We start from the raw sequence: 27749 nt of genomic DNA on the forward strand, positions 1-27749 counted from the left end.
ACAGCGTATCATGTCTGGTGGATGTCCACATCTATAACTTTCTTTATTCCCTTACAGGGAAAAATTTAACCAAATCCCAGTGACAAGCTCTATTGATCTTTCCTGCAAAAGGGACCTCAAGACACCTTATAACATTCATTTTCATAGCAGCTAGGATCATGATAGCGAGATCTTGGAATTTTCCAGTGATTCCTTTTTATCCTGTAAAGGCTAAATTGTCCTGGATAATGCTGAATGAACGCCTCTGCCAGTCTGCAGGGCAAGATATCAAACTTTGACAGTTTGGGAACCTTGGATTAACTACCTTACAGGTCTCACGTAACTGGGCTAGCAAATGACCTCTCTGAACTTCAGTGACAGCTCTCATATTCTCCCTTTTCCTTATTCTTTCTCTTCTTTTCAACTCCCTATTACCTCTCCTGTCTTTCATCTGTTAATGGTCTGTCAGCCGTTTTGTAGGGGAGGTGGAGACCACAGGTCGATAGACGGGTCCCCTTCCCCCCTTGGGCGGCCAGAGCTAACAGGATTGGACCTTAGGGCCCATGCGCATTGAGAATCTCCCCCCTGTTTCGGGCTGGTATGTGAGGATCCTGTTGCAGACTCCATGAAGATAGTTCAGAAACAGGCAAGTTCAGCCTCTTAGGCTATAAGTTGGAATTTTGTGTACAAGAATGTAAAATAATGTACGTATTATGTCTTGATACTCTTTTTTCATTTGTACTGATTTGTACCGATTTGTATTCCTGTGTTGTGGAACAAAAAACAAAAACTCAATAAAAAAGGAATAGAAAACTAAGCGTCCATCATATTCATTGAGCAGTAGAGGAGGGGAGGACTAGTGGTTTGTCTTTCAAATGAATGGCACAGCAATAGAAAGGACAGTACAGTTGCAACCAGGGGCGGACTGACAACTCATGGGGCCCCTAGGCAATAGGGGATCATGTGGCCCCTGTGTCCTTGCCCAAACTCAAAAAAGCCTATGAAAAAGGTACCAGGGGCATCTCATGGGGCCCCCTACTCACCCTAGGCCCTCGGGCAGTGCCTGAGTTTCTAAAAGGTCAGTCCGCCCCTGGTTGCAACTGTACACCAAGGATTCATAGAACATCAAATTCACCCTTCCTGGGGTTTTTTCACACATCACCCTAAGCTAAATATTCTTCAGGTTCTTTCAGATCTGTTTGCTAAACAGAAATCCTATCACTTCTAGGTCCATGTCACTGATCTTTCTGCCCACTATCTGCACAGGCTATATGCAGAGGTTGCTTGGTTTCCCCTTTAAAAAAGGTTTGCTCTTTAAATCATTCCAGTAAGGGGAATGATTTCATATCCTTCCTGGCAGGATCTTATATAAGTTTGGGGTGGAGCTTAGCTAGAGAGAATTCCAGCTGGTAAATAGGAAGAACAGAGCCAAGACAGAGAGATGGGCTAAGAAGGTAAATTCTTTCTTCACTACCCCTGGGATGGGCATCCATTTTACTGGGCACCGAACGTATACTTCCACAGAAATAGGGGCTGTTTACTGCTGAGAGGAAATAAATGATTTATTTGGGCTGTATTGACAACTAGCACAATAAAATTGGACTGTGTGTGTGGCTGATTCGAGTGTGTATAGTGGATCCTGGATATCCTGCTCAGTCAACATCAATTTCTATCATCCTCTGTGCAGCTTCTGGAACATTTCCTTCCACTTCCCCAAAGACCACCCAATCAGCTACTCCAGTGGGGGAAAAATTTACATGATATGTAATCTCTGGGCCAAAGTAAATGAAAATTCCATGGTGAAGGTATTGCAGAAGGAGCCCACTATTTCTACCACTAGGCTAATATCTTAATGGCCATAGCATCCCTTCAGTATATTTTGCATTATTACAAAATAATAGTAATTATGTAAACCCAATATTTCATATTCCTGATATGTGCCTGATGTAGTTTGTATTTGTATGAAAAAGTATCCTGTTCATCTTGTATTGATTCCTCTGTGTGAAATCCCTGGGGTTCCTGCCAGTCCCTCCGATTTCCTATTAAAACTGACCACAATAGGCAGGAGAGCACAGCCTGGTCAAGATTTCTAGCTGTGCTGGGAACTGAGCCATCTTTCCTCCAATGATCAGATTGCTGTTGACACCCCCCCCTTCACAGCCATTCACTGGGAAGATCCGCCTGCTGCTATGTCTCCCCCACACTTCCTCTGTGTGAAATCCCTGGTGTTCCTGCCAGTTCCTCTGCCATACTATTAAAACTGAGCACACTAGGCAGGAGAACACAGAATGGGCACTTCTCTAGCTGTGCTGTGAACTCTGCTTTTCTCCAATGACCCGACTTGTCCTGAGATGCCTCCCCCCTATACAGCCATTCACTGGGAAGATTATTGTGCTGCTGTTTCTGGGCCCTCACCGCTATGCAGCTGAGCACAAAGGGTATCTGATCACTTGAAAAAAGGAATTCAAAATGTTGTTTATATGTATACACAAATGTTTTGCCTTTCATTTCTATTTTATACTGAATTAGTTGTTTTACAAGGTGAGGGTTTACATATACCTGAACAATAAATAAGCTGGGTTATTGGTCCTTCAAGACACCAGAAATAAATATCCAACCAAAGCATTGTATTTGTGGCATAAAATCTGTTACTTGCTAGATGCCCAGCCATACTACACTACATTGAGGATGATAACAGAAACCTACTGCAAAATACCCATCCATACATTGTTCCTGGTTCACTATAACTGGACTACGCTACAGCAGGTAATGTCCTCCAGAAATCTCAAAACTGCAAAACAGCTGCCATAACAATTAACATAATATTGTAAATAATAATAACAAAAGTGCAGGGCACTGATCAGTCTTAGAAAGCCCCTACCTTTCTCCTCCCCACAGATTGGCTCCTCCTCCCTCAATTCACCAATCAGGTAAGAGGACTTTTCCTTCTTTCTATTCTCTTAATAGTTGCCAGGCACCTCTTCATACCTGTTATATGACCCCATATACCTTTGTCCTTTGTCTGTTTGTTCTGGGCAGTTCTGGAAAGTAGTGCCAGTTAAGTGTTACCCAACCAGGTACATCTACAATTGTTAATTAGCCCACTTTATGGTCCAGCTACCTAACTGTGATTGGCTGAAAAGAAGCTGCTGCAAAAATAATTCTTCTTTTATTTTGGTATCTGTTAGGTGAAGGGACGGACTGACAACTCATGGGGCCCCCGGGCAATAGGGGATCATGGGGCCCCTGTGTCCTTGCCCAAACTCAAAAAAGCCTATGAAAAAGGTACCAGGGGCATCTCATGGGGCCCCCTACTGACCCCAGACCCTCGGGCAGTGCCCGAGTTTCCAAATGGTCAGTCCGCCCCTGGTTAGGTGGTGTTCCCAGAAATGTTCCAGAGTCATTAAACAGTATTTCTATTGTATAGAAATATACTAAACAATTTAAAGTACTTACATAAATATAAAATATTAAGTGTTTTCCATAGACTTTTTATTCTTCAAGTCAAATTTTTACACGTTTACTACGATGTTTTCAGAGGCAAGAATAGTCCATGTACAAATCATCATCCACACACTGTAATTCCAGACCTTTAACTCTACAGCATATGCATATAGCAATAGCAACTTCTAATTGGTTAGTGGCCATATCAAACTTCTGCCTCCTGTCTACGTTAGTTTCTCTTCTCTTATCGCATGCTGCAAATATTTAGCTTGTCCTTTGCAACTGACTAGTCAGATTTTCCACACCCCATTACTTCCCCATCTTTCTTGATGCTCATTAGCCTCCCTGGTATGCCATGACCTTATTACATCATCTCTTCGGTGTCATTTACAGGCTGTTGGTGATTCATTGCCGTTCAGTGAGCGATAGTTAGGATTGGTTTGCATACTCTCATACCTTCATAAAATTTTCCACTTTCTGTTTATCAACACTGGGGTTCACAATAAGGAATCTGTCAGTGAAACAGGAATAACTCAGTTACTACTAAATAGGAGATACATATGCTAAACATACTGTTTCTCTGGTTGTGCCCATGGTGTCATTCATACATTCGGTGCAGGTAAAGTATATTTAAACCAAAAGAAAATATTTAATATTTTGCAGGTTACCCATCCTTAAATGAGTTGGCTGCATTTTTTTCATTTTCAGTTTTTTTTTCTTTATTTACACCTGGTAATTCTGCAAATACATTTTTTTACTTAACTGGCTATGCTCACTATTCCACTGTATCTATGGAGGTACTCATGGTTGTCACTTAGTCTGGACTTCAAACATGTCTTCCTCTTCTTATCTCAGTGCATGCGGGGTGGGGAAATTAATAGCTGACAGATGTGAAAGATAGCATTGTTTGTGCTTCCACTTCAACTCACAAGGACACTACATTTCTGGCAAGATTAACTAGTATTTTCTATACCTACTGAGAATTTTTTTAGTCTGTAAAATGAAAGCTAATGCAGCTGTAGGGTAGGGCACAGAAGTAGCCCACTAGATGCCCCCAAGTCTTGAGAGTGAGATTCTGCTTGGGAGCCTTCTGGTGGGGATGCCTTAAGCAGTGGAAGGATGACTTGCAGACTCCTTTAACCTCCCTAGCGGTATTCCCGAGTGTAGCTCGGGGTAGAGTTTCAGTACCAAAAGCGGTAACCCCCGAGCTACACTCGGGCTTACCATGCGGCGCTGCACAGGGATTCCCTACAGCACTTACCTTGTCCTTCGCTCCCGCGATGTGTCCCCTGCAGCATCCCCGGCCATCTCCTCCGGCCGATGTCGGCATCTGGCTTCCGTGTTCCGGTCCCTGTGACATTGGGGTGTACGGGCGCCGGAACTGGCGACAAATTTGAAAATTTTTAAAAAATGAAATTTTTTTGAAAACGATTATTTCATAGCAAAATATTCCTGTATCAAAGCATTTCACATACATTTTGTCCCTACTGCTTTGTCCTGTGCCCTGCCTGCATTTTGACTGTTCTTTCTCCCTGGAAACTTAGAAAAGTCCACGGCGTCCAAAAAGCGTCCCTTTAGGTCAAAATCGGTTTTAGACCGGCTAGAGAACAGCGATAGTAAATCAGAACTACTTGCAGAATTGAGTGATAATGATTCGTGGGGGAAATTCGTCATCAGACACTGAAAACGATTTTGCGACTTTTCTCAGTGATGTGCGAACTTGGCGCTATATTTCAAATTTCAGTGTTTTTGGTTTGATTATATTATTGAATTAAATTTATTGTTATTATATTATTATTTTTTATGAGTATTTATTAAGTAAGTAATTACTAAGAATTGCAGGCCTACAATACATAACACGAAATTTCCATGCAAAAAAATGGTACCGCTTTTGGTACAAAATTCCTGACATAATCATACCGCCAGGGAGGTTAATGTGACATTAGAGCCTGGGACACCCTCTTCTATGAATTGCAGACCTCTCGTCTCTCCTGTCATGCCACATCTCTCTGAAATATGCTGGAGTGTTTGCAACCTAAGCTGAAGAGAATAGCATAAGTATGTAAATATCTCTGCATCTTTTGGTTCAATAAACTGTTAAAAGACATTCTTTGTATGTCCATTCTACACTTTTACGTCAATGTCACTACCCCTATGTCTGGGCAGTAATGGGTTAAAAAGTGGCCATGCTCCCCCACTACACAACACAGCCACTGCAAATATAACCTGGTAAACTGCACTATGTTAAAAATTTGTTCTTGTGTATATATACAGAATCCTTTAAATGCACAAACAATGCAAGATGAGATCTGTGCAATTATAGTCAAGGGTAAGGCTTTCATCTCAGCGTTGTCCTCCAGTATGGTTTTAAAAGCAAGCAGCATTTTTTCCTGTATTTTGACAAATAATCAACCTTTGAACAAAACTTTATAAAACACATTAAAATTTTTTATGCAGGTGAATATAGAAAGCATCTGCACTAACCTTCGAAAATACACACCAATTTGCCAAAAGTATCGGGATGTCTGCCTTTACACGCACATGAAGTTTAATGCATCCCAGTCTTAGTCTGTAGGGTTCAATATTGAGTTGGCCAACCCTTTGCAGCTATAACAGCTTCAACTCTTCTGGGAAGGCAGCCCACAAGGTTTAGGAGTGTGTCTATGGGAATGTTTGACCATTCTTCCAGAAGTGCATTTGTGAGGTCATGCACTGATGTCAGACGAGAAGGCCTGGCTCACAGTCTCCGCTCTAATTCATCCCAAAGGTGTTCTATCAGGTTGAGGTCAGGACTCAGGCCAGTCAAGTTCCTCCACCCCAAACTCACTCATCCATGTCTTTATGGACCTTGCTTTGTGCACTGGTGCGCAGTCATGTTGGAACAGGAAAGGGCCATCCCCAAACTGTTCCCACAAAGAGTTCCCTTCACTAAGGGGCCAAGCCCAACCCCTGAAAAACAACTACACACCATAATCCCCCCTCCACCAAACTTTACACTTAGCACAATGCAGTCAAGCAAGTACCATTCTCCTGGCAACTGCCAAACCTTTTACAAAAATACATATTTTTAAAAATATATGTTTTTTAAATATATTCTTCTGATTTTTTTTAACATATAAAAAAGTCATTTTAACATATATTTTTACATATATTTGTAAATACATTCCAAAATTGTAGATTTGTATTTTTAAGGACATACAGTATATTTGAAATCTTCTTTTTTTAAAAACATTTTTAATATATTTTGTAATAAAAACGCATTTTAACATGCAGTATGTAAATATATATATATATATATATATATATATATATATATAAATATATTTAGAAATATATTGAATATGGCCATAATTGTAGCATTTCAAATATATTTTTCTTCCCTATGGGTATGGAGACAACAAGTCAGCAATTGTGAGTGATGCATGAGCAGTTGTGACAATATGCAGGCAAAAAATATGCATTCATGACAATATATGGATGAAAAAAGGGCAACTGTGACATCCCCTTCCCCACCCCCACCAGTAAAAATTCCCAGACCAGCAAAATATACCGTCTACAGCAACAAGGGAAGTCGTCTTAGTATTCACCCCAGTAGTTTCAGGTGATGCATTAGAGCCAGCAAAGAGCTTTGGAGAGCTTTCCTTGGCTTTTGCCCACTTACCTCTGAGATTTGAGAGGCTTCTAATGTGGTTCTGTAGAGCAATTTGAAAATGTAAGTCCGGTTGGGAATGTAGGAAAGCGAGAATCCTTACTTTACCTTGCATTTAACTGGGTATTCTTTACAAAGTATGTTTCCCCTCTTCCAGTAAAATGAGCGAACATTCGCTCTGAAAGTGAACATTATCTACTTTAGTAAGCTCGAAAGAGCAGGGCCCTCGATCCCCTCATGTTTTGCATTGTATTGGTATTGTTCTGTCACATGTTCTGTCCCCCTTTGTAATGTACAGCGCTGAGTGAACTATTGGCGCTTTATAAATAGTGTGTAATAATAATAATAGTAAATCAGGGTCAATGTTTAAATTTATCTTTAGCCCCGGTTCACACCAGTGAAACATATCATGCGATTTGACTGTTCAAAGTCCCACCCCATTTGCAGCAATGGAACCATTCAAATCCCTGCGACTCAAGTTGCAGTTACTTTGAATAAGGTTCTTGCACTATTTATGTGCAACTTCATTGCAACTTGCATTGACATCTGTTAAATGAAGTTGCACAGATGTCAGCAAGCCACACATGAAATCGCACTGATAGTTGGTATTGAAGTCGCACTGAAGTAGAGTGACTTCAAAGCTACACAGGTCACCAAGTGTAACTAAGCTTAGTTCACCAAGCCTTTTGTATCTGCTAACACGAAAGTTCTCACAATCACCAGTATCAAAGATGTCTCATACCTAAAATTATTTGAAAAAAATTGGTACATTTCTTGAGATATTTTGGAACAAACGGATGATTTCCTCTCTGGTTATCTCAAAATAATTTATTTAGAGAGTTTCAGTCTCTTTCCAGTTTGAAATGGCTAATATAAAATATAGGGGTGGATTTACTAAAGGCAATAGACTGTGTACTTTGCAAGCGCAGTTGCTCCAGAGTTTAGTAAATGAGGAGAAGCTCTGCTAACTTTCAGCATCCAATTAGGTGCAAGCAATTTTTTGTATTTTCCTTGCAAGTAATTGGGTATTTTTAAAGTAAAGTGAAGCTTTACTATATTTACTAAACTCTGGAACAACGGCATTTGCAAAGTGCACAGTCTATTTGCCTTTAGTAAATTAACCCCATAGGGTTAGTTGTACTGTAAATAATAACAGGGTGTAAAATATCCCAAATTTGGTCAATGTATAATAGCGTAATATAAATTTAATTTTAACAGCCATGTTTTCTAAGGTAGCCTGTGGTTCAGTCAAGATTTACAGAATGCTTGAAACTCTGCTAAAACAAATTATATAGCATAGCACTTGGGGAAAACTTTTTTTTTATGTTTTCAAAGTGTTTTCATTAAAGTGATTGTAAAGCTCGATATGATGTCCTCCCACTCTAACTACGCATCTTAGTGATTGGTGGGACACAGCAGATCACTGTAAAGAGCCAATGAGGTGTAAATAGGAAATGCCGGTTATTGGCAGTCCTCTCCTCCCGCTGACAGCTCATGAGGACAGGAGAGACGGTAATCAGCATTCCTCAGAGGGAACATCTATACTGATCATCAGGTCATTGATGATCAGTGCCCTAATGCTCAGTGTAGTGCCATCAGTGCCACCTGTTAGTGCCCATCAATGCCACCTGTCAGTGTCCATCAATGCCACATGCCAGTGCCCATCAGTGCACATCAATGTCAAATATCAGTGCCTACCAGTGCACATCAATGCCACATATCAGTGCCCATCAGACCTGCCTTTCAGTGCTGCCTATCAGTGCCAGTTAGTGTCGTCTATCAGTGCCACCTGTCAGTGCCAGTCAGTGCCGCCTATCAGTGCCCATCAGTGCGGCCTATCAGTACCCGTCAGTGCCGCCTAACAGTTCCAATCAGTGCTGCCTATCAGTGCCAGTCAATGCCACCTATCAGTGCCAACTATCAAAGCTCATCAGTGCCGCCTATCAGTGCCCATCACTGCAGCCTCATTAGCGCACATCAGTGAAAGAGAAAAATTACTTATTTACAAAATTTCACAACAGAAACTAAGAAAAAGCTTTTCAAAAAGTTTCAGGTTTTTAGTTTGTTTAGCAAAAAATAAAAACCCCAATGGTGATTAAATACCACCAAAAGAAAGCTCTATCTGTGTAAAAAAAAATACTAAAGATTTTGTTTGGGTACAATGTTGCATGACCGCACAATTGTCATTCAAAGTGTGACAGCGCTGAAAGCTGAAAATTGGCCTGGGCAGGAAGGGGGTAAAAGTGCCCTGTAGGCAAGTGGTTAAAATAACAAACATGTTTAACTTGCCTGCTCTGTGCAATGGTTTTGCACAGAGCAGTCCCAATCCTCCTTCTCTTGGGTCCTCCGTCGGCTCTCCTGGCTCTTCCTCTTCAGCCAGTGCCCCCATAGGAAGTCGCTTCACATGAGGGCAGTCATGCAGGCTTGCTCCTGAGCCTGGCTGACACAGACAGTGGGGCACAGCCCTCTCTCCTGCTCCCTAGCCACAGAGTTTGATTGACAGCAACAGGAGCCAATGGTACCTGCTGCTATCGATCTGCCCTATGAAGAGGGACAGAAAGGAGAGAGTCGCTACTCTGAAGTACAGTGTTGGGTCACGATGGGGCTCAGGTAAGTAAGTGGGGTGGGGGTGGGGGGACTGGGGGAGGATCACATTCACAGAAGGCTTTTTACCTTTATGTATAGAATGCATTAAGGTAAAAATCCTTAAAGCTTTACAACCAACCTAGCTGGAAGCAATGAATGAAATTATATGGTGACATTTCTATATCAAAAGCCTTGAAATACGCTTTCATACACCCAAAAAATAAAAGTCACTTTTGAATCACAATGGGTTTTACACAAAATGGACATATCATTATAGTTCAGACCATGAAATTAATGACTAATCTCTACTAAATCCAATCTCCAATGCAAGCCAAAAATAACTATTATTTGGGATATGAAAAATATGCTGCTGAAAGATCTGAAGTTTATGGTGAGCTTTGTAATGCCAACAAAACAACATTCCTCCTTATGGAGAAGTGTGTAGGTGGGATAAAACATGTCACTGTTTCCTGTGCAATAAATCGGCAGGAAGAGTACAGCAGTGAATTATTGCTGTTGCCTGCAGTTGTCACCGAAAAGTTCACATGCAAGTCTACGGTTACTATAAAGTATTATATCAATTGAAAAACAGATTTCAAAATGCAAATGTATGCAATATTCTACATGTACACATTGGGGGCTTACATTCTTCTAAAGGACATGTCCAGTGGATCAGGGGTTTTAGATTCCATAATATGAGGGTTTCATTTCCTATAGATCCAACACTTTGCCTTTTACAGTAGCTTAACGATCCAATCAGTTTGTTAATATATTGAGTGAATAAACAGTAAGCCCTGGTTCACACCGGTGCAACTTCAGGTACGATATGAGGATTACAAATCGCACCTGAAGCTGCATCTAATGTATTTCTATGACACTTAATCAGGGCGATTTGAAGTAGCATGATTTCAATAACAGTTCCTGCACTACTTTTTTCCAATTTCATTGTGACTTGCATTGACTTCTGTTAAATGAAGTTGCAAGTCACAGTGAAATCGAAGGTACAAATTGCACTGATCTGCAGCTTTTAAATCACCCTACTTAATCCCTTGACACCGTTTAAGGGTTTCAGAAGTCGGGAGGCGGGCGGGGTTTTAGGGTCATGTGACCGCCATGATTCGCTGTCACGGCAGCCACATGATAGGGAAAGGTCCCGATCGAAAGAGGAGATTGTGAATTTTCCGTGAGTACCGGACATGTGTGCTGGGAGCGCGCAGGGTGCTCGCTCTCAGCACATATATTTTTATTAATTGCATGCAAATGTGCGGCCGCTCAACATCAAGGCCGAGACGCCGGGAGGCCTCACATTTGCGTGCAGCTGGCGCCAAGAGGTTAAAGTGAAGTAGCTCAATTTCAAAGTTGCATTCAGTGTGAACCAGGGCTAAGGGTGAGTACCAACTCTGTTTCCTTCTCAAACTTTTGAAAACGTGGCATTATTACACTAGCCCTAAAGACAAATTACATAGGGATGCAGGTTTACATTGGATTTACAGTAAACTTATTGATAGACTGACATGACAGGTAGAACAGATGTCCCAAATCCTGATGGGATTACCTGCTATGCCATCCGAAACGCAGTCTATTTATATACCTGCCAATAACCAGACACATCACAGTTTGGATGCAAAATGGCCATATCAGCCTTTTATTAATATGTACCAATGACAGAGATATATATAGATAGATAGATAGATAGATAGATATATCTATATATATATATATAGATATATATATAGATAGATATATATAGATATAGATATATATTAAGGTTGCTGGTCTTTGAAGGCACTAACCTAAAACTGGTTAATGTGTATCTGCGGAACCACAGACCCCCAGCCACAACACACTAGCTCAGGAACGGTAACCAAAACTTTCCACAGAGACCTTATGTCCCCAATTCCCAGTTAACACATTGTTAACTGGAATGCACCCAAGGACGCCATACCACAGCTGGGTCCCCAACCACTAGATCATCAATGACTTTTACCATCTCCAAAGACTACAACCACTAGACTGCTGTGACATCAAACCTGAAGCCAAACCAAAAAACAGGGAGGGCAGGTTGGTATTTCTCTCTCTGTCCCATGACTACTGACTGTGGTATCTGTTTTTCAGCTTCTTCCTGTCCCCACCAAAGCCCCAAACTTTGTTGCAGAGTCCTACCTGTTATTCTGGAGAAATAGCTGTTTGTGTGTGTCCATGTGCAAAGTGAATCTGTATGGGAGTGGTTTCATAATTATCAATCAGCTGTTGCACCTGCATGGCTTTACTGTGGAAAGTGGCAGGGTCTGCATCCCTTTAGATGTGATTTCCCTTTCAGAGTATCTCACCAGAAATTACATTTTGTTGCAGGAGATGCCAAAAATCCGACTTGAATTTTAGTGCAGACTTTTAGAAAAAATCAAGTTACATTTGTAGGGGGCGTTCTGTGCACCATCTGTGTACAGAATGCCTGCAAGTAGCCATACTGAACTGCATTTTATAGAAAATGACAGTGCTGCAGATTGAAAAGGGTAAGTAATTTTAATAACATTAAAATGACTTTGGTCACACTTGTATACGCTACATGATTTTTTTTTATTTGCTTTTTTCCCACCAAAGTGGAGTTACCCTTTAAGCTAATTCTTAGTCCTCTCCAATTTTCCTCACTGTCTCTTGGCTGGAGCAGACAGCTTTACCTCCCTGGTGTTTTTTCACCTTTGGCTGTGCTCTTGCGGCTACAATCACCTCAAGCTGTGCTCTTGATCATTGAAGATACATGGAAAATCTAAAAGAAGTCATGAGAAAAAGACAAGATTACCCACAAGATGTCCTAGGCAAGTGCCAAACCATAGGCAGTTCATAGTAATATTCAGCGACATGTTAAAGGATACTTTATTTTAGAATGACTTTAGACTACTTTGTAATATAATAATAGATTATTAGTTATATTAACTGCTAATACATTATCAGTAGCATGATTATCTCTGCCATGCATAGTAAGGTTATTATGGTCCAAAGCATTAAAATAAAACTGCGTTTACTTCTCCAAGTCTCTGCAGATTCAGAAGACCCATTAAAGCTGAGTAATAAAATCACCTTGCAGATGTGTACTATTTATGATGTAAACTTGCAGCAGGAGAACAGGGCAAATACCAGTAAATGCACATGAGAAGGTCAAGGCTAAAATTCTCATTATGGGGCATCAGATGTATGTGATATGTATATGGTGGTAAAAGTAAAACAGCGAGCATGTTAGGTTGCCTCATATGAACCAGCAGCAAATCCTTGATAAAATCAATAATTGGCTCCATCTATACCAGGAGCGCACTGACAACTCATGGGGCCCCCCGGGCAATAGGGGATCATGGGGCCCCTTTGTCCTTGCCCACACTCAAAGCACACCCAAAAAAGCCTATAAAAGGTACCAGGGGCATTTCATGGGGCCCCCTACTGACACTGGGCCCTCAGCAGTGCCTGAGTGCTCGAATGGTCAGTCCGCCCCTGATCTATACTGTATAATGAATGTCCAAAAGCTGACTAGGGCTGGTGCCAGTAACATATTATAATTGCCATTCCAATTTTTGGGAAATGTAGATGTGTTGGGAAAGGTACTGTATTTGGTGAGTGTTAACAATGCACTTTAGAACTACATCTGATAATCAGATGAACATGAAAATAAGTGTCAAATGACCAGCTAATTATTCATTCAGTGACTCATAGATATAACCATACATGTAACATGTAAGTGCATATTTGTCAAGATGCCAACAATAGTTCTAAAAAACTCACCCAAGCAGCTTGGAGGACTATAGCAGATAGCAATCCCATCATGGCATACAGTGCTGTATATTCTACATTGGATTATGCAGCAAGTTGACATACATCTCTAAATAAACTGGTACAGTGCTTACCCTAAAAAATATCTATTAGTGCATGACTACAATAATAATTATTAATACGCGACTAAAAATGTATACCGTAAATATTATTGTGAAGTGAACTGCTCCACTCAGGGATCTAAAGTGAAAACCAAAAGTAACTGAACATGTAAACAGAAACAATGAAACCAAGAAGAGTCCAAATGGGACTAAAAATAATGTGAAAAGACAAATAAATGATAGATGACAAATCTCTTAAATTGGGACCAAAAAACTCACAAAATAATAATCACAGTGGCTTAAATTGCCAAAACTGAAAACAAATGGTGGTTGGGACAGCACCACCTGTGTAAGGAGGTCAACCTACACTCTGCTTTTGGGCTCCGTAGTTGCATGGATATAGATACTTATTTCCAGTGGTGACATTCCCCTAACCCTCCTCTTGCCAATCTCCCCTGACATCATTTCACACCTAGCAGAACCAGCGGCCATGTCATCAAGACATGGACCACAGCACCACCTGCCCACATTCCAAAGCTTAAGAGAAAAGGACCATACTGCTGGCTGTCAAGGGACATTGGTTAAAGCAAGTTATCTCTTCCCGTAGAAAAAAAAATGAGTAATAGATCCTTTATCTACTAGGGGTATTTTTAATGATTTTAGAACTGATCAGAGTTCGGCTTTAAAGCAACTGCCTTGCAGTTGCTAGTTGGCAAGGTTAGCAAAGACAGCTCCTCGTCCTCTCCAATACAAGTTTTCTAGTATTTTTAGAAGAAGTCTGGCAATAGTAGCCTCCATACTCCTCTCAGCACACGTTTCTTTAACACTGCTTGTTAATCCCAATACACCCTATACCACAAACAGTATGATCTGCCATGTGTACATAACCTCACAGTCCAGAAAACTTATTAGTCATAATCACAACTAACAGAGCCTAACTTCTGTATGTTTGGCAGCCAAATTCGAGCAAACAGTTTTGGAAATAAAGGCCAATAAAACGCTCGATATGTGGCTTATGACTAAGGGCAATAAAAAAGGGGGCTACATTCTGCGGCACATTTAACGCCAAATAATAAAAATATACACATTTTCACATAAACGTGGGTCATACTGTTTTCATTGGAAGATGTGGTTCGCATGTGAGCTGGCAAGGTCAGTTAACACATCACATATGCTTCAATAATGGGAGGATATGTATGAGAGAGAGAGAAAGAGGAGTGTCCCAGCAGTGCAGCTGAAATGAATACCTCCTTTCAACACAGTATCCACATGCCTGAAGCAGCCGAGCGTTGATCTGCTCCCTCAGCTCCCACATTGCCTCAATCTTTGCTCCTAGTCCCTGAGCACTGCATGCCTTGATTGTACGCCTGCCTTCATTGTCTCACCTGCACCGGAAGCCCTGTTTATGTTTTCCAACTGGAACGTTAGCTGACCTGTTTGAAAGTAAGAGAAAGAACTGTTTATTATTGTTCTCCGCCAGCTTCATTTTCTACAATATGACAATTTGTTATTTTGGGAACTTACACAGTTGGCCAAATGAGCAAAGTTACCTCTTACAGTTTGTTAGCTGTGTAATATAGTTCAAAGCTTTTTTTTATAGAGCTGTACAAGCTCAGCTGTTCGCTATTGCATTGCATATTGTCTATGTTTTATTCATGCTGTCAGAATGCAACTGTAGCCATAGAAATGTTATAAAAGAGCGTACAGGGAGTCTTCATTTATGTGCCAGGACAGAAAACCTGAGCATCTCCAGGTTGTATTACTGAGTCATGAAGGTCATGAAGGGGTGAGCCAAGAAGCTGACAATCTAATATGTGAGTTTGATTTCATGCATTAGTTATAGGCTGAATTAGATGTCCAATATGCTTAAATCTTATATGCATGTAATATAGGCATACTAGAGATGACTCATATAGGTACTTAATAGGATTGTCTGTTAAATATTAATATATAATTTGAATGAGAATTGAAGAATATTATATTAATGTAGTGGGGTTTTATATATGCTGTAAAAAATTATAACAACTTTTAACAGTTTAAATACTGGGCAGCTGATATTACAATCATTCAGGTCATACATATGAAAGTTTTAAAGGCAATTTTAGCCAGCTTTTATAGCAATAGTAAAAGTTGCTTTATTCAATTTTTTTCTCTTTTTCATTGAAAGTGCTTAACAACTGCCTTGTGCATGGCCAGCATAAGGGCTTAGTTCAATGGTGTGATATTTTGTTGTAAAGCTGTATGATCGCATGACTATCTGAGATGACTATAAATTTGTTCATTTTTGATCACGTAATTCAAAGTCAAAAGTGTTTTTTTAATAAAATGTGACTCCAGGTTTTTTTAGTTAGTTAGATTTTGTTATCTTTGTCCCATTGGGGACATTTTCATCATGTCCTGTCCTGAAGACACAACAGAAAATAAAAAATCTCTCCAATGCAATAAAAAAAATCATACATAGCTTTTACTGGAACAGGTGTCTTCACTGAAATATTTCACTTCTATTATGATTCTGGTGACAACTGTAGAATACTGGACTTCCCAACACTTTCTGTCCAGTGACATTGACCACCAGGACAACTAGAGAAGGACATATTCCTTAGTGGGAGCCAGTGGTGTATTTTGGTTTTGTGCTGCCCTAGGCAACACTAAAATCTGCTTCCCCCCATATCTAAATTGGAGGAGAGAGAGAGAGACTCTCTCAGATCCCATGTAGCAGAATTCATGAGGTACCTCACCTGGTCCCCAACCTCAGTCGCCTGCCATGTGTCTCCTTTCTTCCAGGGGTCGGCGCTGCCCCCCTGAAAAATGCTGCCCAAAACATACCCATTGTTTGCCCCCCCTGGCGAGAACACAGCAGTAAAGACAATAGAAAATTCTCCAATGGTTATCCAAAACTAAAAATAAGATATACTTATAGATATACTTTGCTCCTCACCCTAACCCTAATACTTAACATAACCCATAAAATGGTACTTTAACCTTTAACTTTACCCTCTAACACTTAGTACTAACATTTATCCTGGCAGTATCACTTAAAGTGACACTAAAACGTGTCTTTATTCTATGAAAATTAATTTGTATACATCCCCTATTTATTGGTCCTGTAATCTATTTTTCATGAAATAGTTTCTTGTTGTGCTTTTCTGTCCCTTGTAATGTCCTCCTTTAGTCCCAAACTGCTCTTTTTGCCCCTCAATTCTGTTTTTTTGGAACAAGCTGTTTACCTTAGTTATGGTTATGTACACTACAAATCCCATAATCCATAGTCCCTAGTCCATCTTGGGAGTGAGCAAGAGAGGATGGCTACATTCCTACATACAGTGTAACCATGGAGAAATAACACAGCAACCCTCTAATAGGTTGGCAGATCACAGCAACAAAAAAAGGAATTTGGAGATTTGGAGGGGACTGAAACTAATAGAAGGTACTTTTTTGAGTTACAAATACATATATGGATAGGATTTTCTTTTTTTAAACCAGAGTTTAGTGTCACTTTAAACCTTAATCTAACTACTGATCTAGCAGAAACACACAATCATGTAGCTTACTGTAGAGCTAACCAATTAGATTTCATGTTTTTTTTCTGCATTTAAAGTTCACCTTTGGAACTGGAACATGTTACATGCTTCACCCGTTTTCAGGGTGGAACATGTAACATGTTCCAGCTTCTGTGCCTTCTCCTCCCAATCCCCCCCCATGACAGTGGGAATGGGATCTTCTCCCTGCACCTGCTGTCACAATTTGGGCAGAGTTGTGGATAGAGTGGACGTTCACCATGATTTCCCTTAATGATATCTTACATTTTATACAGAATAAATATATATACACTAATATACATGTACTGGATGTATATACTAAATACATAAAATCACTTTACTTCAGATCTCTTGTTTTGTTATACTATGTTAAATAATTAGACTTAAAAATTAATCCCAGACACCAAAAAAAAAAAAAAATAATATACATATTTTCCTTAATAGTGACAGGGAATATAAATCCACTCTGTGTGCACATAGCCCATGCAGAAATAGAGGTGTAGTAGGGGCCCAGCATTTTAACCCACTGAAGGCTGTCTGCAACAAAAATTACAGCAGGGGGCGGAGACAAGATCAGTCACTCTGCACATGGAGAGAGAGAATCAGTGACAGGTCTTGATTACAGGAAATTCCAGCACAAAGCAACATGTTTATGCTGGCTTACTGCATAGATCTGTATGAAATGAACAAAGCACATCAAGATTTAAAAAATTCCACCATGCCTCTTTAAATATTTGGTTATGCTGGGATTCAGTTTTAATAAAATTATGCTTCAGCCCTTTGTGGAATATATTTTAGAAGATACCAGGATAAAAAAAAAAAATCACAGTGTTTTAACCCCTTACTATCCAACTCTGGAGTCCCTTTTGGTCTTTATGTCCAAGGGGTGGGACATACTTCCTGACCTTGTGACCACTGTGATATTTTTCACAGTGGTCATGATCATGACTAGAGACCTATAGCTGTCTATGACAGCTTGGTCACTGTGCTGGGAATGCACTTCCACAAACACATACAGGTGGCCATGTGTCCAGTGGCCATTAAAATCCACCCTTTAGGCCACATACATACAGTATGTGTTAACTGAAAAACAAGAGTTTAGGGTACACTTTAAAAATGAAAATCTTAAGATGTGCACATGGGGCTCAGTCTACCTGCACTGTGATTTCATCCAGACATTGCTTTACTTCACCAGTTCAGTAAGAACTCTATGCTGGTACTTTTGATATACGAGAACATGTCTACTTGTGATGCTGGAACAGCCTCCTTGTTGCCTTTCACAAAGAGCAAGGTTGATGTAAAAAAAGACTACTAATATTAGCTTTCCCGTAGCCACCAATCAAATTTAAACCTGCAAAGTTAGGCACATAGCACAGGCTCCAGGATGTACACTCCCACTGATCCTTAATGAGGGATGGATCCAGAAGATTCACGTAAAATAAGTGCACATAGTACTACCAAACAATTATTCAATCTTCCAGCCTTCTAATTTCTTATGTATACACAGCAGGAGCTCTTGGAAGGGAAAGCAGGGAGAGATGAGCTTCAGATAGAACAACCTGAATGACTTTAATGTTTCTATTGTGAATGTTTAATTATTTATTTATTTCAGGTACTTATATAGCGCCGTCAATTTAAGCAACACTTTACATACATATTGTACATTCACATCAGTCCCTAACCCTCAAGGGGTGTACAATTTAAGGTCCCTAATTTACATTCATACATACACATACTAGGGACAATTTAGACAGGAGCCAATTAACCTACCAGCATGTCTTTGGAGTGTGAGAGGAAACCAGAGTACCCTGAGGAAACCCACACAGGCACAGGGAGAACATGCAAACTCCAGGCAGGTGGTGGTTGGGATTCGAACCAACGACCCTAGTACTGCCAGGCGGAAGTGCTAACCATTTAGCCACTGTGCTGCCCATTTAATGATTAATTGCTCTACAGTGCAAAAAGAGGTCAGTGAAGACTTGTTTTGAAACTCAGTTATTACAGATAGGAATTTGTAGATACATGAATGTCCAAAGCTTATCCAGGTCCGCTTTAAGAAATTTCCCTACCCTCTGAGATTTTAAAAGCTCATTTACTTCTTGTAAAAGAAATGTCAATACATGATTGTCCATGGTAGGACCAGAAGTTCTTATTAAAGGCCTACTATGAAACTTTTGTGATTACCCAAAAGATTTTCATGGAGAGTTTTATTTGTTGGAACATTGCCGGGTGTTTTCATTCTTGAACCTAATACCCAAAGTAATGGTTGGTACATGTTTGCTAACTATGGCTCTATCAGTGTGCCAATGTGTGTGTTATGTTGTATTCCATATTTTATTTGGAATGGGAAGCAATGCAAGAAACACCTTGCAATACAGCTCTCTCATGTTAGGAATACTAACCATGTGGTTTTGATTACAAGTCTCTCCTGCATTCTTTTTTTGTAACAGACTTCTGAGCAATGCAATTGATATTGCCAACAAACCGAAACATCACATAGCAGGGGAAATTAAATCAACCTGCTGTCAGAATGACCGGTCTTTGATGTTTAAATGTCAAAAAAATGGTTATCACTTGGGACGCCTTTTTCTTTGCTTAACTGACAGATTTTACACCTTGACAACAATATATCAGAGGAAATATGTATTTCAAGTATTATGAGAGTAAAAATGTTTAATTATAAAACGGTTTTGATTTGATTATTTTTTATACATCCGGATGTACAGTTGTAATACGCAATTATGCAATATAATATTAGGGAGACCACAGAAGCCTCTGAGGCTAGTGTAGCCACCCTTCCGTAAATAGAGGTTACTGGTTAAATTTAGCATTGCTGGGTGGTAGGTAACCTGGCTAATTTGCAGTTTATTTGATCATATGTGTTTAGCCTAAATCCAGTGCAGCTGCAGCTCCTTCCTTTTATAAGTAGGTATAGTTGGCACCTCTGGTATTAGTTGAGCTGTAGTAGTATGGTGAGCTGCAGTAAAACTGGTTTATGAATATTAATACTTCTCCTAACCATCCAGTAGGCGTTTCCTGGCTGCTGATGCATGCTGGGAAAGAGTGGGAGCTGGAATATGGGGATTGGATAAAGAGAGAGGGGGAGAGAGAGGGACCTATCGCCCTTTCTGCTTTAGCAAGTCATCAGTTTGATACTTAAAGGAGAAAGATTTAGTCCATCTTATGCTTGGGAAGCCAAGAATGTTTTGTTTTTGTAGAAGAAATATGGTGTCCAGGTCTGCCAATATTCCTCCTCCTGTTCTTTCATTATCATAGTGAGACTTTCCATTTGCTGAATTTCTTTAATTCTGGCATGCCAATGTGATTTGGTGGGAGGAGATGATTGTTTCCACATTGCTGGTATGCAGGCTTTGGATGAATTAAGGAGATGTTTTGACAGGGATTTTTTTATATTTTTGGTAGATAATGGGGACACACCTGTCAGAGTTTTGATTGTTTGTTCAATCATGTCCCAGAAGTCCGTACATTTTGAGCAATCCCAAAACATATGCTGCAAATTGCCTTCCAACTCTAAGCAATGACAGAATTTATTAAAATTCTGTGAGAACATCCAGTGGAGGGTCACTGAGGTCCTATACGACCTAATTAGAAGCGTATACAGTTGCAAGAAAAAGTATGTGAACCCCTTGGGATTACATGGCGTTTTGCATGAATTGGGCATAAAATGTCCTCTGAACGTCATCTAAGTCACAACAATAGAAGAACACAGTCTGCTGAACATAATACTACACAAACATTAGATGTTGCAATGGTTTAATTGCACATTACATGTAAACATTCACAGTGCAGGGAGGAAAAAGTATGTGAGGCCCTAGCTTAATGACTTCTCCCAGAGTTAATTGGAGCCAGGAGTGAGCCAACCTTGACTCCAATCAGTGTGATGATATTGGATGTGTTGCTGACAGCTGTCCTGCCCTTACAAAACACACACCTGTTTTTGGTTTCCTGGTTTCAAGAAGCACTGTCTGATGTGAACCATGCCTCGCAGAAAAGAGCTCTCAGAAGACCTATGATCAAGAATTGTTGACTTGCATGAAGCTGGAAAGGGTTACAAAAGTATCTCCAAAAGCCTTCATGTGTCCACGGTAAGACAGACTGTCTACAAATGGAGAAAGTTTAGCACTGTTGCTACTCTCCCTAGGTGTGGTCGTCCTGTAAAAATGACTGCAACAGCACAGCGCAGAATGCTGCATGAGGTAAAGAAGAATCCCAGAGTGTCAGCTAAAGACCTACAGAAATCTCTGGCACATGCTAACATTTTTGTTGACACATCTACAATAAGGAAAACATTAAACAAGAATGGAGTACATGGGAGGACACCACGGAGGAAGCCATTGCTGTCCAAAAAGAATATTGCAGCATGTTTGAAGTTTGCAAAAGAGCACCTGGATGTTCCACAGCACTACTGGCAAAATATACTGTGGACAGATGAAACCAAGATTGAGTTGTTTGAGAAGAACACACAACACTATGTGTGGAGAAAAAAAGGCACAGCACACCAACATCAAAACCTCATCCCCACTGTAAAACATGGCGGATGGAGCATCATGGTTTGGGGCTGCTTTGCTGCCTCAGGGCCTGGATGGATTGTTGTCATTGATGGGAAAATGAATTCCAGAGTTTATCAAGACATTTTGCAGGAAAACATACGACCATCTGTCCGCCAACTGAAGCTCCACAGAGGATGGATGATGCAACAGGACAATGACCCAAAGCATACAAGTAATTCAACAAAACAATGGCTGCAACAGCACAGAATATGCCTTCTGGAGTGGCCCAGTCAGAGTCCTGACCTCAACCCGATTGAAATGCTGTGGCATGACCTTAAGAGAGCGATTCACACCAGACATCCCAAGAATATTGCTACACTGAAACAGTTTTGTGAAGAGGAGTGGTCCAAAATGACTCCAGATCATTGTGCAGGCCTGATCTGCAACTACAGGAAACGTTTGGTTGAGGTTATTGCTGCCAAAGGAGGGTCAACCAGTTATTAAGTCCAAAGGTTCACATACTTTTTCCTCCCTGCATTGTGAATGTTTACATGTTATGTGCACTTAAACCATGGCAACATCTAATGTTTTTGTAGTATTATGTTCAGCAGACTGTGTTCTTCTATTGTTGTGACTTAGATGACGTTCAGAGCACATTTTATGCCCACGTAATCCCAAGGGGTTCACATACTTTTTCTTGCAACTGTAGCCTTTTCATACTTGCATGCTATGAAAGCTTTATGTGCAAAAATAATTACCTTCTCTTTTTGAGGTTGCGAGAAGGTAGTTTTCAGGTCCGCCCCTCAACGACAAAGTACCAGTGCCTCACTGGTGTTCCGTGTAAACAAATTTGTTCAGCTTCTTCTCCCTTTTACAAGTTTTTTTTACTTTTTTGTTCATTAGATGTACAAGGTATAAAGGTATAGATTTATCATTTGCATTATATAGAAAAAGAACAAGAAAATTAGAATTGTGGAATACAATGATATAATTTACTGATGCTTTATGAATGGTTATAATAAAGCCCAACTCCAGACAAAACATATACTGTATTTTAGCTTAAGAAAATAATTTCTACCAGGTTTTTACTGCAGTGGGTCCCCATTGTGGGGCTGATTTTCCCTTACTTTCTGTCCCTGTGACAGAGACTCAGATAGAGGGACAGGCAGTATTGAGAAATCTCTCCTGTAGGGATCAGACAAGGACAGTAACATATTCTAATTTTTAGTACAGTGGGGAAGGGTTAGAACCTCTGCTATGCTCTCTTGTAATGTCTGTGCTATCCTGTCCCAGGGACATTTCTTGAGATTTCGTGTCCTTTGTCATTGGAAAAAAGTTAGGTAAAATCTCCCCATGGTTTCACAGATGACATGAAAAGCATGATAGATATCCTAAGTCTTTCTTACTTTTTCCAAAAAAAACTAGAACTATACAAGTGTTTATTCACTGAGATAGATAGATAGATAGATAGATAGATAGATAGATAGATAGATAGATAGATACTGTAGATAGATAGATACTGTAGATAGATAGATAGATAGATAGATAGATAGATAGATAGATAGATACTGTAGATAGATAGATACTGTAGATAGATAGATACTGTAGATAGATAGATAGATAGATAGATAGATAGATAGATAGATAGATAGATACTGTAGATAGATAAATTGGTAGATAGATCCAACCCTGGAGCTGTACCCAGAACTTATTCAGGCTTCTGAGAGCTTTTCTTTCTTTCTTTCATTCTATTTCTTTCTTTCTTTCTTTCTTTCTTTCTTTCCCAATCTTTAGTTGGACCTTAACACTTTCCTTTCTTCTCATGAAAAAGATGGATTGATCACCCCCATTGCCTGGAGATATAAGATGTGTTTTTTTTCCCCTCTAGTCTCAAGTCTGTTTCCTGCCCTAGCATTGCAATGAACTCTCAGATCAGGCATAGGATGAATCCATTTGTGGCCATCATAAGATCCATTGTCACACTTGTGATTCTTCCACTGGAAAAAAATTGCCTACAAAGGAACTACTAAATTTATCTTCTCCAATGGTGCTGCTAACTCACTAGCGAAACCAGTAAGATATCACTCCTTCGTTACTCCCCTGCTAGCCATAAAGATTGCAAGCATTTTAGTAAGTGAAGAAACCACCTCCTTTAGGTAAAGTGGCAGTTTCACCAAAGTTGTTAGATATTGCCAGAGAAAGAATCACCAGTGTATTATCTGCTCACAACACAGTTCCAAATACTGCTTAGCTCAATTTCAGCTTTTGGACAACAAGAATAATTAAATTTAGTCTATGCCAAAAGGTTTTTAATATAATACATGTTCCAAATGACCTGAAAATGAGCATATCAGAAAATTAGTGAAGAATGGTAGAGCAGAAGCCATTTAGATGGAATCCATAAATATCATTCCAAAGTTTTCCTGCTATTCTTATATTATTTAAGACTGAGAAGCACCTGTCTTTAATTTTTTCACATTAGGTAATGCAGATCGTTTAAACAAGCAGTTTATTTAAAAATGCACAGAATCAGGTTTTAAAATGTGTTATATGACAATGGTATTGTTTAACTTTCAAAATCATTCAAATAGCACCTTACACTGCATGGTTACTTCTTGAGGACTTTATCAAACTATAATATATAGTTGCCATATGATGAAGTGTGCTTTTCAGATGATCTAAGCACTGATACAGAGCTGGCTTGTATCATTCAGAACATTTTCAGTATATACAATAAATTATTTTATGTTAGGTTTACTATATGAATGTAGCTCCATAGTACACTGGTTCAAAAAGCAAAATCGTGGGCCCCACATATTTTAAACATGGAAGGAAACTTGGAATGAAAGACACACAAAGGTTGTTATTGCTGACATTCTTTAAACATGCTTAAATTGAGCAAACATTGGGAGATTTTGGCAAAATGTCACCATTTTCTGTGACACTTGTTAGGAATAATGGGGAAAAAGGAGGTTTTTAAAGGTGAAGCGGGCTTTAAATGGATCCTAAATGGCTATAAAAGCTCTTTAATCTATTTTTGTTTTTTACAGAAAAAAGGCTGACCTCCTTTTAAAGAAATGAGCAAGCACAACTTTTAATCAGCCTCATTATTTTAGGTTTTTCACAGAACAAAAAAAAGGTAAAAGAAATTAAGGGTTTAAACACAAAAAGAGAAACAAATGCTAAAGAAAAATCCATTAAATAAAATAATCTAAACTACAATAAAAACCTTCTAAATAAATATAAATAAGAAATCATTTTTTTCCAACAAAAAAATCACCCAATCATCTCAATCTCAGCAACTCCAAGGCATTGTATTGACATAATAGCTAAGTGATTAGCAATTTCAAAAGCAGAGCTCAGCAATGGTCCACTATATCTTTCTCCAGTACAAGTTAATAATAATTTTTTTACCAAATTTAACGTTATAGATTAGTGTGATTGTAACTTAAAATGTTTATTACTGTATATTAACTTTATAGAAGATGTCACAATAATGTGACCTCAGATGCATGTTCAGCTCTCATTATCAATTATAATGATTACTAAAGTCATTATAATCATCTATGGATCTCATATATGAAAACTTTCTGGAAAATTACGTGACTGTTTGATCAATTCTAGTGGTACACAAACTATTTTAGTTAATTGTCCAATAATCCTACTGTTTTATAATTAAATTGGATCTATTAAAACTAAAGTGTGTGTGGTCATTTTCATCTTTACCTATTGATTTTATTATGCAGAATTGAAATATATGCAAGATAAGACCAGCTGGAAAAGTCACAGACATTTTGAAAGGGTCTGCTAGCGTGTGTAAGCATAAGGGCTTTTTCCAGCTTGAATCTTTAATAGATACAAAAAATTTTTGATTAAATAAAGATGTTTTGTAAGATTACATTTTATCATAATTTAGATAAGTAGAAGAGTGAAACTCAATATTGGGGACACAAACAGCTAGGGGTTCTAATCCCTCTTTACCTAAAGCTTAAAAAAAAGTTTTGGCTTTAGACGTACCTATTATGTTTATCAAGGTCTGAAATTTACATATCATTGTATCACTGCCATCATTTTATCTATTACTTCAGAGATTATACTTATTAATGGTATGTACACTACTGTGAAAAAGTTATAGGCAGTTGTGAAAAAATGCTGTAAATTAAGAATTCTTTCAGAAATAGAAGTGTTAATAGTTTATTTTTATCGAACACCGTATTTATCTAGGTCAAATATTGACCTTCAAAACACAAACTGAGCTATGAAAAGTAAAAGTGCCCAATAAAAGAAACTAAACAAATAATCTGCTGCCACATTCCCTTGCATAAAATAAGCAAATCATATTCTGTGATTCCAAAATATTAGTGCGGCGCTCTGTAAATAATGAAGTGATGAACAGCAAAAAAAAGTCCATAAATTAAAGTCCTTTTGTAATCAACATGTGAGTTAAATCAATATTTCAAAAATTCACTACGTGAATGTTCAAATAATTTCTCAAATGTGCCGTGCAAGATGATTGGAAAAAAAAGCCCAAAGATATGAAAATATCCGTGTATCGGTAATATCAGAGAGGGCAGACCGTACAATGTTCTCACCACTGCCGGTCCTCACTCTCGGACACTCCTGCGTGATTTCCCATTCCGATGCTTGTCACTTCCGGTTGTCGTTTAACCAATACTGATGCGTTTCGTCACTTCCGGACTTAATCATAATCCCTATGATTAAGTCCAGAGGTGACGAAACGCATCAGGATTTTGCAAACATCTTGGAAAACTAAGCACAGATCTTCTGTGGATGTAGGCTGCCTCAAATCCTTCTGTCTCTTCATGTAATCCCAGAAAGACTAGGTGATGTTGATATCAGGGCTCTATGGGACCAAGCTTTCAGGACTTGTTCTTCTTCATGCTGAAGATAGTTCTTAATGACATTAATGAAATTGGCTTTGGAGTTGTTGTCCTGCTGCAGAATACATTTGGGGCCAGTCACATGCCTCTCTGATGGTATGGCATGATGGATAAGTATTTGCCTATGTATCTCAACATTAATGACACCATGGACAACATTGAGGACCGTAGACGCAGTGGTCGGCCAAGGCAACTTAATGCAGCAGATGAAAGACACATCATGCTTATTTCCATTCAACATCAGAAGATGTCCAGCAGTGCCATCAACATAGAACTGGCAGAAACAAGTAGGACCTAGGTACATCCATCTACTGGCCAGAAGTGGTCTTCATAGTAGAATTGCAGCCAAAAAGCCAAAAACCGCTGACGTAGAAACAAGGCTAGGTGACTTGACTATGCATGAAATCATAGGAACTGAGGTGCAGAAATATGGCAGCAGTTGCTCTGGACTGATGAGTCAAAATCTGAAATATTTATCTGTAGTTGGAGGCAGTTTGTTAGCCGGAGGGCTGGAAAGCAGTACAATAATGAGTGTCTTCAGGCAACAGTGAAGCATGTTGGAGGTTCCTTGCAAGTTTGGGGCTGCATTTCTGCAAATAAAGTTGGAGATTTTCTCTTCAGCATAAAGAACAAGGACTCCTGGAAGTGATGGTTTGGCCCCACATACAGCGCCGATCTCAACATTATCAAGTCAGTCTGCAATTACATAAAGAGACAGAAGGATCTGAGACAAGCTATATCCACAGAAGGTCTATGGTTAGTTCTCCAATATGTTTGGAACAACGGAGTTCCTTCAAACACTGCGTGCAAGTATACCTAGAACAATTGATGCTGTTTTAAAGGCAAAGGGTGGTCACACCAAATATTGAGTTGATTTGGATTTCTCTTCTGTTCATTTACTTTACATTTTCTTAATCGATAAAAATAAACTATATTTCTGTTATTGACTTGATGGTAAGGACACATAAGCTATGCCGCTGAGCGGAGACTGTTTTTTTCACTACTTCTTCAAGTGCATTGATAGCCATTTTATTTAGTTTTGGATAGACTAGGAAAAGCTTAAAACTCCTTCCAGAATATAATTTGTCTGTAAACAATTTCCCTTCAATTAACTCAAATTTAAAGGAAGTGAATTCTCTCCTTGGAACAGGTGTCCCAATCGAAAAAGTTTCTTTCACCTTTTGTTCTGGAACAAGTCTAAAATGTAGAATTTCCTCTTATTGTGTTTCTTGGACCCAATAGTCACCAGAGCAAATATAGGGATGAATCTCCACAATGGT

At 39.3% G+C, this 27749-nt stretch overlaps 1 protein-coding gene across 1 annotated transcript in view; it reads left to right on the forward strand.

Annotated features, from left to right (window-relative positions):
* Positions 1-14769: 14769 nt before the first annotated feature.
* The window catches only part of EFEMP1 (EGF-like fibulin extracellular matrix protein 1), an 87605-nt gene continuing 74625 nt past the window's right edge, over positions 14770-27749 (forward strand). Inside the window, exon 1 of the mRNA XM_089669228.1 lies at positions 14770-14961. The gene's annotated coding sequence lies outside the window, so the exon portion shown is untranslated. The remainder of the gene's footprint in view (positions 14962-27749) is intronic.

This window comes from Staurois parvus, unplaced genomic scaffold (assembly GCF_062004578.1).
Source record: "Staurois parvus isolate SC_StPar_1 unplaced genomic scaffold, SC_StPar_1.0 ptg000070l, whole genome shotgun sequence".
In the NCBI taxonomy this organism is placed as follows: domain Eukaryota; kingdom Metazoa; phylum Chordata; class Amphibia; order Anura; family Ranidae; genus Staurois; species Staurois parvus.